Below are 11,361 nucleotides of genomic sequence, written 5' to 3'. Positions count from 1 at the left end.
TATATATATATTTTTTTTTTTATATGCAGATGAGTTTATTATTTATTTTCTTTTTTTAAGGAATTTAATAAAATATTTTTTTTAGTGTGTCAAAATTATATTTTTCTTTTTATTAGGATTTTTTTTAAGTTATTTTAATGGTAATGTGTTAAAATAAGAAATTTGACATAGGGCATATTAATAAAGTGATACATTAAAATAGACAAAATATTTTTTTTAGTGTGTCAAAATGACATTTTTTTAGCTAATACTCTTAAAGAGGAGGTTCATAGGCTCCATTGAATTTGAAGGGTGGGTTTCTTGAATTTTCACTACTTCAATAAATTATAGATTTGGGTTTATTTGGATTCAATACCAGTTTTTTTTTTTTTAACTACTGTTTGTATTCTTAAAATTTTTTAACTAAATTATCATTTTTTTCCCCAGTATATATATATATATATATTTCCTTTAAAGATTTAAAAATTAAATAAATTTTAATTTTTTAATAAAATTTTAATATTTGATTAAGTAAAAAAAAAAAAATCAAAACTATGTAGTTTAGGCTGCTACCAGGGATAGACAGGAAAAAGCAAGAATGAAAATAGAATATAAATCCTTTAAACTGATGAAAGAGCAAACAACAAATTACTGGAAAAAAAAAAAAAAAATTCAAAGATGAACAACCGGATCTTTTATAGTTTAAAAAGGACTTGTCTCTGTAGATAACTCCAAGAAAGAATTAGGAATAAAACAATCAGGTGGATTTCCAATTAAAACAAGTGCAAAGGTGGTCCATCTAGAAAAGATTCTTTTTAAATAAATTAGGCACATCAAAGAATATGTGTCAAATCAATGGTTAAAGGTAAACATGGAGCCTGAATGATTATGTTGTTTAAATAACAGCTTTCATTATTTAACAATAAAATATGTATTTTCACAACATTTTTTCACTCACACGTATTTTCACAACACTTAAATAATATTATTAGAACAACATTACCAAATGGATCCTTAATTTCTAAATAAATCAATTACTACCCCTTGCACCAGCTGTAGAGTTGGAATTCATATATACCTAAAAATGTGTTGTGCCAAGTGGTACAATTTCTTCCTTATGATTTGTAGCTTCTAAAAAAATTTGAATGTGGCTACACAATACACCACACTTTATTGTCTTTTTTAGAAGTTAAAATTATTTATTCTTAAACTAATTAAATATTTCAACAAAAAAAATTTAAATTTTTTTAAAGGAAAATTATGACAAAAAATAGATTTGTTCGAAGTTCAAAGGTGGACATAAACTTTAAACATCTCCATTGAAAATATCAGAAAGTACCGATTGGCATATATCAAAATAAAATTTTGTTTTCATTTTTATTATAATTAATATATTTATAGTTTTCTATTGTACAATTTTTTTCTCTCAAATAGAAGATACATTTTTCTATAAATTTGAAATTATGTGTATAGACACTCAATTTTGCACCCATGATTTAATCAAGGAGAATGACTTGAATGACCAATCCATGTACCCCAAAAATCATGATTGCATAACATGCATCAATTTGTTCTTGCATAGCATGCATCAATTTGTCTTTACATTACATGCATCAATTCATGCATTGCATATCATAAAAATGATCCTGAGATTCTAACGGTCGCAACGTGTTTCTGGTTTTCAAATCGGACCATTGGATCGAAAGATATCGCATAATTAAGTTTGCGCGGTCAACATGTATTGTGTCTAGGTAGAGCCAACCACACATGATTAATTTAAATTAATTCTGATTGGTTAAAAAATTAAAATTAATTAAATAATTTTGTGATTGGTTGATAATTAGTATTTAAAATAAGATTGCATGCATAGGAATAAAAGGGATGATTAGATAACAATAAAAGGGATGTGACATTTGATTGTCTAACCAAATGTATGGGAAAGAGAGGAGATTGAAATGGAAATAAGAAGGGTCAGAACTCAAAATAGCAAGAGCTAAAATGAAATGAGTTTGTGTAATTAAGTATACGTTTGGGTTTTGCAAGACTAATAGACATATTGGAAAGTTTAAACGTTATTTTATAGTCAATTGAAGAGAGAGGGTGAGAAGGAGTAATAATAGATGAGGTGTAATAACTTGTAAGCTAAAAAAAGAAAAAGAAAAGGCTAGATGGCTTAAACAAAAGAGCTAACCATAGAAGATGCCACTTGGCAGAATCTCATGCTCTCCCGCATGAGGTCTCTCATACTAGTCGCAGACCCATGCGATATGTGGGAATATAAAATTACGTAAAGAGGTGTAATATATATATATATATATAAACCATTATTGCAAGTATTGTCCATTTTAAAAATTTTTAAAAAAAATTTCTACAAGTTTTTTTTTTTTAATCTTTTTATCTCTACAAATATATCATTTTATTTTATTTTTTTATTTTTATGTTTGATTAGTATTTTTTTAAGGTGAACCATATTCTTCTAACTTCTATTGTAGTGTATTATATTTGCTTAATATACAACTAAACTTTATAAGTTTCAAATTTATTATTCAAATTTCTCATGTCTTAAGGAATAAGGAAATTATCATAATAATCAAAACTTATTACAAAATTACAATGTTATCTTAACCAAAATTAAAATGAAACTAAAGGAATAAATAATAGACTTTATAATAATTTATTACTCAAACAATTGGTAGGCATACTCAAATTCATGTTTCCCAAAAAAATTAAATATTAACCCAAACTAAAATTCAACCAAAGCTATAAAAGGGAAAGAGAAGACTTTCTGATGGGATTAAAAAGAAAAACACAATACCAAAACACATATTAAAAAAAAAAAACTATCAACCTTAATTAGTTTTTTTGGCCTTTTTATCTCCCACTACTTTACCATTATACTTCTTTCCTCTTTCTTTCTTTCTTTCTTTCTTTTTTTTTTTTTTTAATTTTATTTATTTATTTTAAATTTGCCTATTCTTCTACCCATTTTATTTTGTATAAATTTGATATCGTTTTCTCATTTAATTTATATTTTTTCCACACAAAACTGTGAGTACTCTCTCTCTCTCTCAGTGAATTTTTATTCTCTCTTATAACTCTAATTAAGGTTGATAGTTTTTTTTTTNGTGTGTGTGGGGCCAGGGCTTCTACTTTTAAAGGAAAACTGGTGTTGTATAAGTTGGGCTTAGAGCTTGTTAAAAGGATTGGGTTGTGGGTTTTGCAATAGGATGACTTTTTTTTTTTTTTTTTTAATAAATTTATTTGGTGCTGGCCTATTGGATTGAACTAAATTTATAATGGGTTGTGTTGGGTTCTTTATTTGGGTCGGGTAAAATTGTGTTTGAGTGGCTAATGGGTCAGGTACAATTTTGAGAGACAAATGTGCTGTTTTTTTATTTTTTAACAAGAATCTTGGTTATGTAAATGGCTAAAGGAGGGAAATAGGGGAATTTAGACAAGGCAATGGGTTACCTCATGAGATTGGATAGATGTAGGTTTGGCGTTGCAGTAGAACTAGCGGCGTGCGAGGCTGAGGCTTCTGATGGTATTGTGGTTGTGGTGGTTGGCCCTTCTGGCAGCTTGTGATGGCTATGGGCAGCGGCTTTGGAACAATGGGGTGAGATTGGTATTAACGAATTCTTGCAGGTACTGTTCTGATGGAGTGGGTTATGGGTTTTCTGGATTTGGTTTCCTTTATGGTGGTTGGCTTTTGTGTGGGTATTGTGGTTTGATGGGATGAGAAACACGGCAATGATTTTTTTTTTTGGGTGATATTTTCTAGTTCTTTCCTGTGGTGATGCTTCAACAAATCGGTGTTTGCTCTGACACCAAATATGACGTAGAACAACCAGAACAAAATTGAAAAAAATAATAAAATAAAGAGATATGACCTAGGAGTCAGCACCTAGGCTTTGCTTGGAGTCAGCACCTAGTGTAGACCTAGAGTTAGCACCAAACCAAAGAAAGTCCAAACAACCATTTTTTTTCATTCATCAAAATATCAACTATCTCCTCAAAGAGTACAATAGGTTGTTTATAAAGGATTGCTAAACCCAAGTTCTAATTAACTAGGAAACCCTAATTGCCTTATTACGAAAATAACCTTGCTTCCAAATTAAAATATTGATAGCCTAATAAACTACTAGGACCTAAAACATAAAAAATACAATTGACTTGCATACATAAATAATACTAAATAAAAATCTTATTTTATCTCCTGCATCAGGACTCCTTGGAAGTAAAATGGATTCCAGGGACGTGAGTGTTGGTGGCTTGTTATATGGGTCACTCGCCTACAATTTCATCAAAATGATTTTGGTTCTTAAAATTATATTGTTGGGTCAAAGCAAAAGGCACTAAAGTCAAACACAATCATTAGGATTGAGGCTTATTGTCAAAATAAAAGATGAAAGATGAATGCTGAACTAAGCAATGAATTACATGGGGTAGAATGTTCTTGAATGAAAATCAATCAATCAATTTATATTTATATATTACTAAAAGCTGAAGTGTAGCATTTATTGCTACTACGCTCTTGTTGAGCCACATCAGCAGCCACATCATTCATTTATTTTTTATATTTTCTTTTCTTTATTTAAACTTTTCTTCCCCCTATTTTCAAAAAAAAAAAAAAAAACTTTTCTTCTCCCTATTAGTTCACACACCTACTGTTACAATTCTTCCACTTTTCCCTTTCTTTTTTGCCTCTTTATCTCCCCACTATTTTACCGTTATACTTCCTTACGCTTTTTCATAATTTGCCTCTTCTTCTACTTTTACACCTACTGTTACACTTCTTCCAACTTTTTCCTTTCCTTTTTGCCTTTTTATCTCCCCACTACTTTACCATTATACTTCTTTCCTCTTTCTTTCTTTCTTTCTTTCTTTTTTTTTTTAAAAAAAAAAAAAAAAAAAAAAAAAAAAAAAAAAAAAAAATTTCAAAACATCATTTTCAACTTTCAATCTCTGTGTTTTGTGCCCTTAAGTCTGAGCCAAAAAAAAAAAAGACTTCCTTTCATAATGAACTTGAAAAGCAGCTTAAGGAGGCTGGGAATAGACTCCTTAACCCTCATTCCTCCATTGATGACCTCCTTACTCTTCTTGATGAAGTTGAAAATTTGTTAGGATACATGGAGCAAGTACCATCCAAATCAATGCGAGATGCACTTTTTCCCTCAGTAAAGGCTTTGATCAATAATAAACTTTTGAGACATGCTAAAATGGATGTGAAGGTTGCAGCTGTATCTTGCATTATTGAGATCACAAGAATAACAAATATAAGGATGAGCAAATGAAGGAAATATTTCAATTGATTATGGTAGCATGTGAAAATATGTCTCATGTGTCTACTCATTCTTATAAGAAGGTGACTTCAATTCTTGATACCATTGCAAAGGTCAAGTTATGTTTGGTGATGATGGATCTTGAGTGTGATGCATTGGTTGTTGAGATGTTTCAAAGTTTCTTGAAGATGATTAGGTCCAACCATCCACCTACTGTACTTTCAGCCATGGAAACAATTATGAGTCTGGTCATAAACGAAAGTGAAGGCATTTCCTTGGATCTTCTTAGTTCACTTTTTGCTATTATAAGAAAGGCAAATCAGAATGTTTCACCTATTTCGTGGACATTGGGGGAGCAAATAATCACTAGGATTAGTGCCCAACTAGAAAAGATAATGGCACCCACTCAAAAACTACCCAGCAAGCTTGAGGGTGCACATGATGTGAAAGTTGAAGTTGTTGAACGTGCTTCTAATCAACCCTCCACAGTCCTTGAAGATCTACATTAGGTGACGTCGAAGAGGTTAAAACCACAGTGCTTCCTATGGTTCATAAGGTTCAAGAAGAGATTGACTTTGTTATTCCAAATGAGTTTGATGTGGTGGAATTCAAGGTTTTTATTTTCCCTATGCTCCCTAAGGTAATTTTAGACTTGAAGCAAGTGTTATTTGTCAACATTCTAATCCTTCAATGCTTTAAAACTCGAGGTTGAGTTTTCTCCAACCAAGGGAGAATGATACAGGAGATGCAAGAAGATTTTTATTTAGTATTATTTATGTTTGCAAGTCAATTGTATTTTTTATGTTTTAGGTCCTAATAGTTTATTAGGCTATTAGTATTATAATTTGGAAGCAAGGTTATTTTCATAATAAGGCAATTAGGGTTTCCTAGTCAATTAGAACTAAGGTTTAACAATCATTTATAAGCAACTTATTGTACTCCTTGAGGAGATAGTTGATATTTTGATGAATGAAAAAAATGGCCGTTTGGTCTTTCTTTAGTCTAGTGCTAACTCCAGGTCTACCCTAGATACTGACTCCTAGTGGTTTTCCCGCTTGATGTTGACTCCTAGGTCATATCTCTTTATTTTGTTGTTGTTTTAGTTTTTTTCTGGTTATCCTGCATCAAGTCCATTTATGCTTACTGTTGTACCAGACATAATACACCAATTCACAATGTTTAAGGACGCTAGAAAACACAAAGGTAATTTCTGAAGGAGCATACCTTAGCAACATATTTTGTATCATCTCCCCTTCTCTTCACTTTTGCCTAAGATCATTGAAGAAATAGATAGTGACATCATTGAATTCAGGAAACTTATACCAGAGCTTACATGGTAAATTAATCGAAACATTAAAATAAAATAAATATATGAAAATTGACACAATGTACTGAAAGTTTAAGATTAACAATGGAACTTGATGATTTCTCGGCTAATTGGTAAACTTAAGTATTTCAAGTTCCAAGGATCTAGCTCACAGTGAGAAATTGGGGCTCCGTAGGCAAGGTGCTGCATGTTTAGAATTGAATCCTCTCTACCTATTTCTAATGATAACAGGCAATAGCAGCTCCATATGCAAGGCACTGCATCCATTGTTTTAATATGAATTTTTTAAAGTTCAGACTAATGATTTTTTAATAAGTAAAATTAATTCATTAAAAAACGCGCTACAGGGGCACAACCCATGTACATGGAATTCATTAATTAACAATGACAATTACACTAGCATCTCACCTAGATTGAAAAAGGAAAACTTCCCTGAAGCATTCATACTCAAATAGAACTTGGTATATTTGGCGAATCAAATATATGGTCTAATAACAAACCATTCTAAAAGCACTGCATTTAAAAAAAAAAAAAAAAACTTATGACTTAATGAAACATGAGTTAATGATGGGCACAATGAATGCGCCACAAAAGTAACCACCTTCAACTCATTGAAAGTTTTTGAAAGATATTTCTACATTTTTCTGGAACAATTAACAGCTATATATTTTAAAACCTGCCTTCCAGTACTAGTAAACTGTCTTTGTTTTTGCTAAGGAAGGGAATAATCTGGGGCAGTATGGGTGCAGTAAACCTATGCAAATGACATAGAACTAATAAATAGAAAATAAATAAAACACAATTATGGGCAGATACTTCAAATGTTGAGATATGGAGTAATTTTTTATTTATTAGCTAAGTTACATATGCACCCAGTGAGTCTTAAACCCACAACTTCACCCTCCACCTAGCAGTTGCAAGGGAAGAGAGTGCCAGTTGAGCTAAAGCTCATTGGAAAAGCTTACAACTCATGATTAATGAATTTACACATAACAAATTGAGTTTGTCTACACAGAGAGGAATTTGGATATCCATTAATTGCTCCTCTGAAAAGATATAACAGTGAGCCTCCACCCCACCGCAACAACATACACAGAGTTAATAATATATCTCGACCAATTTAAAGCAGGAGCAATTTCTCTTAGAAATAGCTCAGGTAACATTCTTCAGTCATAATTGGAACATCATATAGCTGTTTTGACTAGAATGAGCGATGGGCTGTACACTACTTTTTTTTTTAGTAAGTAACTGTGCACTATTGGGACTCCCTAGAGCCAAAGAAGTGATGATAGCTTGATTGATTATCCCCAGTATCCAATAAGCAATTTTTTAGAAGAATGTAGAATATAAGTGTTAAAAGTATAGAGAGAGTATTGACTATTGAGACAAGCCTTTGTGAACCACTTGGCTCTATCTTTCACAATTAATCTTCCTTATTTCAAATTATATTGAAGACATATCACTCCAACCCCACTCCCCCTCTCCAATGAAAAGAAGAAAAAGAAACTAGATATATACAACATTGTTAGTGCTTATGTCCCTGCAGTTAAGAAGAATGAATGAAGAGGCTTTAATTGCAGCGTGTCACACTATGACTTTTATCCAACGATTGTTTGATGAAAATAGCGATTGCAGCTTATCTTCCCGCTTTGAAGCACATATATATGCCCTCTGCATTCTCTTGGCTGAATGTTATTACTGTGCCAACCAGGTATATGGGTACTATAGTTGGTAACAAAGATATTGATTGCATTAGGTGGCCTGGTTCAGAATGGAGGTGTCTTGAGGTAACAAGCTGTTTTCATGACTTCAAGATGCCTTTTGGCCCTTCAACAGTATTCTGTAGTTATAGTATCCTTCGACTCAATGATAATTATTTCACAAGCTATTTCTCCTTTCAGGTGTAATGGGACGCCACACCGGACACATTTTTGCATCCTGAAAGGGCACCTTGGAACATTGAGCTAATAGAATCTACTTACAAGAGGTCCACTTCTATCATATGCGAACAAAATAGGAAACAACCAGTTAATTCATTCTTCTGAGTGTTCTTGCTTGAGTAGAGATGGTTAGTATCCCTAATGTATCTTGTGTTCTGAATTTCAAACTCCTATTGGAAGATTTCTCTGTATTTCAGAAAGCTGGGAGATATTTTTGTATTAATCTCAATGCCTATATCATCAAATGCAGTTTATTTTCTGACTAATCAAATTCTATTTTCTATTAGGTTTGGTTCAATATCCAGCTGAATATACATGTCCAAAACACCCAAGGGTCTTTCAAGGTCAAGATAAAAGGAACACTGGTGCTCAAGAACTGGGTGCACAAACCCCTGAAGTATCACCACATCTGGTAGCCCCATCAAATCCTAATTAGGGCCATAGACATTTGGGATTAGAGAATCAGCTATGCAGTCCAATGCATGAATGATTGTCTCAATGTAACAGCTACAAAATATCATATTTAAGTAAGAATATAGCGGCTCCTTGCCCCACACACCAATGGCATCCAATAATTACAGGATATGGAGTCTATGACAATGTTGCAGCTAGCAGAAACACTTCAGTTTCAAATGTCACCTCTAGCAATTCTACCAGGAATGCAGGGCTTCTGAATCAAGGGATGAGAATGAAGCTCTGCTTGCCCCACCAACTGGCTGTTACAGATACAGACTCTTTGGTGTCAATCTATTTAATAGTTTCCTGGAGCTCCCTTCACCACAAGTAGCCACTTATTGTGAGCTTTCAAGTCCTTGTTCTGTTCCTCCAACATCTCAGTCAAGTGTTTGTCAAACTATCCAGGTTTCAGAGCCCTCTAAGAGTATCTCAGATGTTCTTCTGGACAAACAATGCAACAATTGTTCTATCACTAAGAGGAGTTGAACAAAGGTAATTTATTTGTTTTTAATTTCTTTTACAACTTACAGGGCAAATAGTACTAATTGAATTGCAATTACTGAGCTTGAATAACAAGTTATCAGATTGCGGCAACATCACAGAGATTAAGGTTCCTGCACTTAAAATATGAGCAAGTAATCAAGTAATTTCTAGATATGTTGATTGGGACCCTTGTGGAGTTTAAAATGATAGTGCTTATTATAGCGCATATGAAGTAGGCATTTAAGGTCATTCTTCTTTGAAGTAGCCTTAGAAACATAATGGTGCAGTCATGGAATCTAGTTGTTTCCTCTCACATCCTTGTTATGGTTGAGTTGATTGGAGAAGCTAATCCTGAGTAACTGTAAACTGCAACTCTTCTAGGTGCGCAAGTATGGAAATGCTCTTGGAAGATCAGTTGGTCTAATGCGATTTGATGGGTATGATGAAATGATTTCAGAGCTTGACCATATGTTTGATTTCAAAGGAAGTTTGATCAATGGAAGCAGTGGGTGGCATGTGACCTTTACAGATGATGAAGGGGACATGTTTGTGATTGTGGTGGTTCTAATTCAAAGAAATTGAAGCAGATTGATAATGGACAGTAGCCGCGAGGCAAAATTTGCCAAATAGTAGCTTTTTAGAAAAAATTGTGGTGCATAGCATGTGGATGGAACATTTTAGGAAGCTGGACTGTTTTTGGAACTCGAGCTTGTTAAACTCGAGTTCCAACCCAATTCCCCAATCTCTCACATGGACAAAAAATAAAAAATAAAAACCAAAAAACGTGGAAATCAAGTCTAGGAAACTCGATTTCCATTTGAACAGAACTCGATTTTCCTAAATGCAAGTTCCTTGTGAAAAATCTTGAAACTTAAGTTTCATAGACTGGTGGGGTCCAGTTTAACTTACTAAAATGTTCCATCCGCATGCTTTTTTGCTAGTATTTTTCCAAAAATATGCTTTTCTGCAAATTTTGCCGTAGGCGCGAGTTTGAAGACGAGCTTTTAAACATAGGTGCAACGCACCGTTTCACTAAAGGAGCAACGCACCGTTTTATGTGTTTGTTATTTAAGCCACTGTGGACAGAACGATGTCGTCTTGTTGAGTAAAGAAGCCATTAGTCCTGGTGCGAAGATCAGTTAGTTAAGTAGTTGGTTTTGTTTCCTAATTTCACGGAATGGATCCGTATAGTGTGGATTAAGTTGTTATTCAGTTTATGAGGCAGATTGTATTATAAATACAATTGTACTCTCAGTTTTATAATTAAGCAAGAAATGCAGTTTCCTCTTCAGTCAATCCCTCTCTCTCTCTCTCTATCTTTTTCCCTTTCTCTCATTTTCTATTCCTTTCTCTCAGTCTTTCTCACTTAACAAACAGTTCTTATCTTGCTTTAGTTCTAGTTTCAACACTGTGCTTGTGTTACGCAACTCTACAAGAAATTCTTCAATGATGCCAATAGGAGATTACCCATGGCAGTTAAGGACCAAAACCCATATTAGTCTCAAAAAATGTGTTTGGTTGTGTCTTGGAGTTTGATTTGATATCGGTATAACTGGGCTAATCTGGTGATATTGCTTTATATATGCAGGGAATTTTGCCTCATGGTGCGAAAGATGCTAGTCTATCCGAAGGAAGAGATTGACAGGCAGAATCCAGGCTCACCAGATCCAACTCCCCTCTAATTGCTCTTTGCCGAGGTTACTTATGTCTCATTTTGCATCAGATTATATACTTCAATAATACATATGAGAGAGAGACGGTATCACTTGTCAGTACATCATGTGAACATAGCTATGCACAATATGTTATGCTGTTAGTTGTATTGGTATGAAAACCTATGCACTTTAAATATGTAAATGCAGCAATGCTTGCTACATGAATGCTGCTATTTATT

General features: G+C 33.2%; 1 pseudogene; it reads left to right on the top strand.

Annotated features, from left to right (window-relative positions):
- Window positions 1–6,672: 6,672 nt before the first annotated feature.
- Window positions 6,673–10,049, top strand: LOC112003951 (auxin response factor 9-like; annotated as a pseudogene).
- Window positions 10,050–11,361: the final 1,312 nt, after the last annotated feature.

Source organism: Quercus suber, unplaced genomic scaffold (genome assembly GCF_002906115.3).
Source record: "Quercus suber isolate HL8 unplaced genomic scaffold, Cork oak 2.0 scaffold_381, whole genome shotgun sequence".
NCBI lineage: Eukaryota > Viridiplantae > Streptophyta > Magnoliopsida > Fagales > Fagaceae > Quercus > Quercus suber.
Note: the sequence above shows the minus strand (reverse complement) of the source record. Positions and strands in the feature narration are given on the sequence as shown.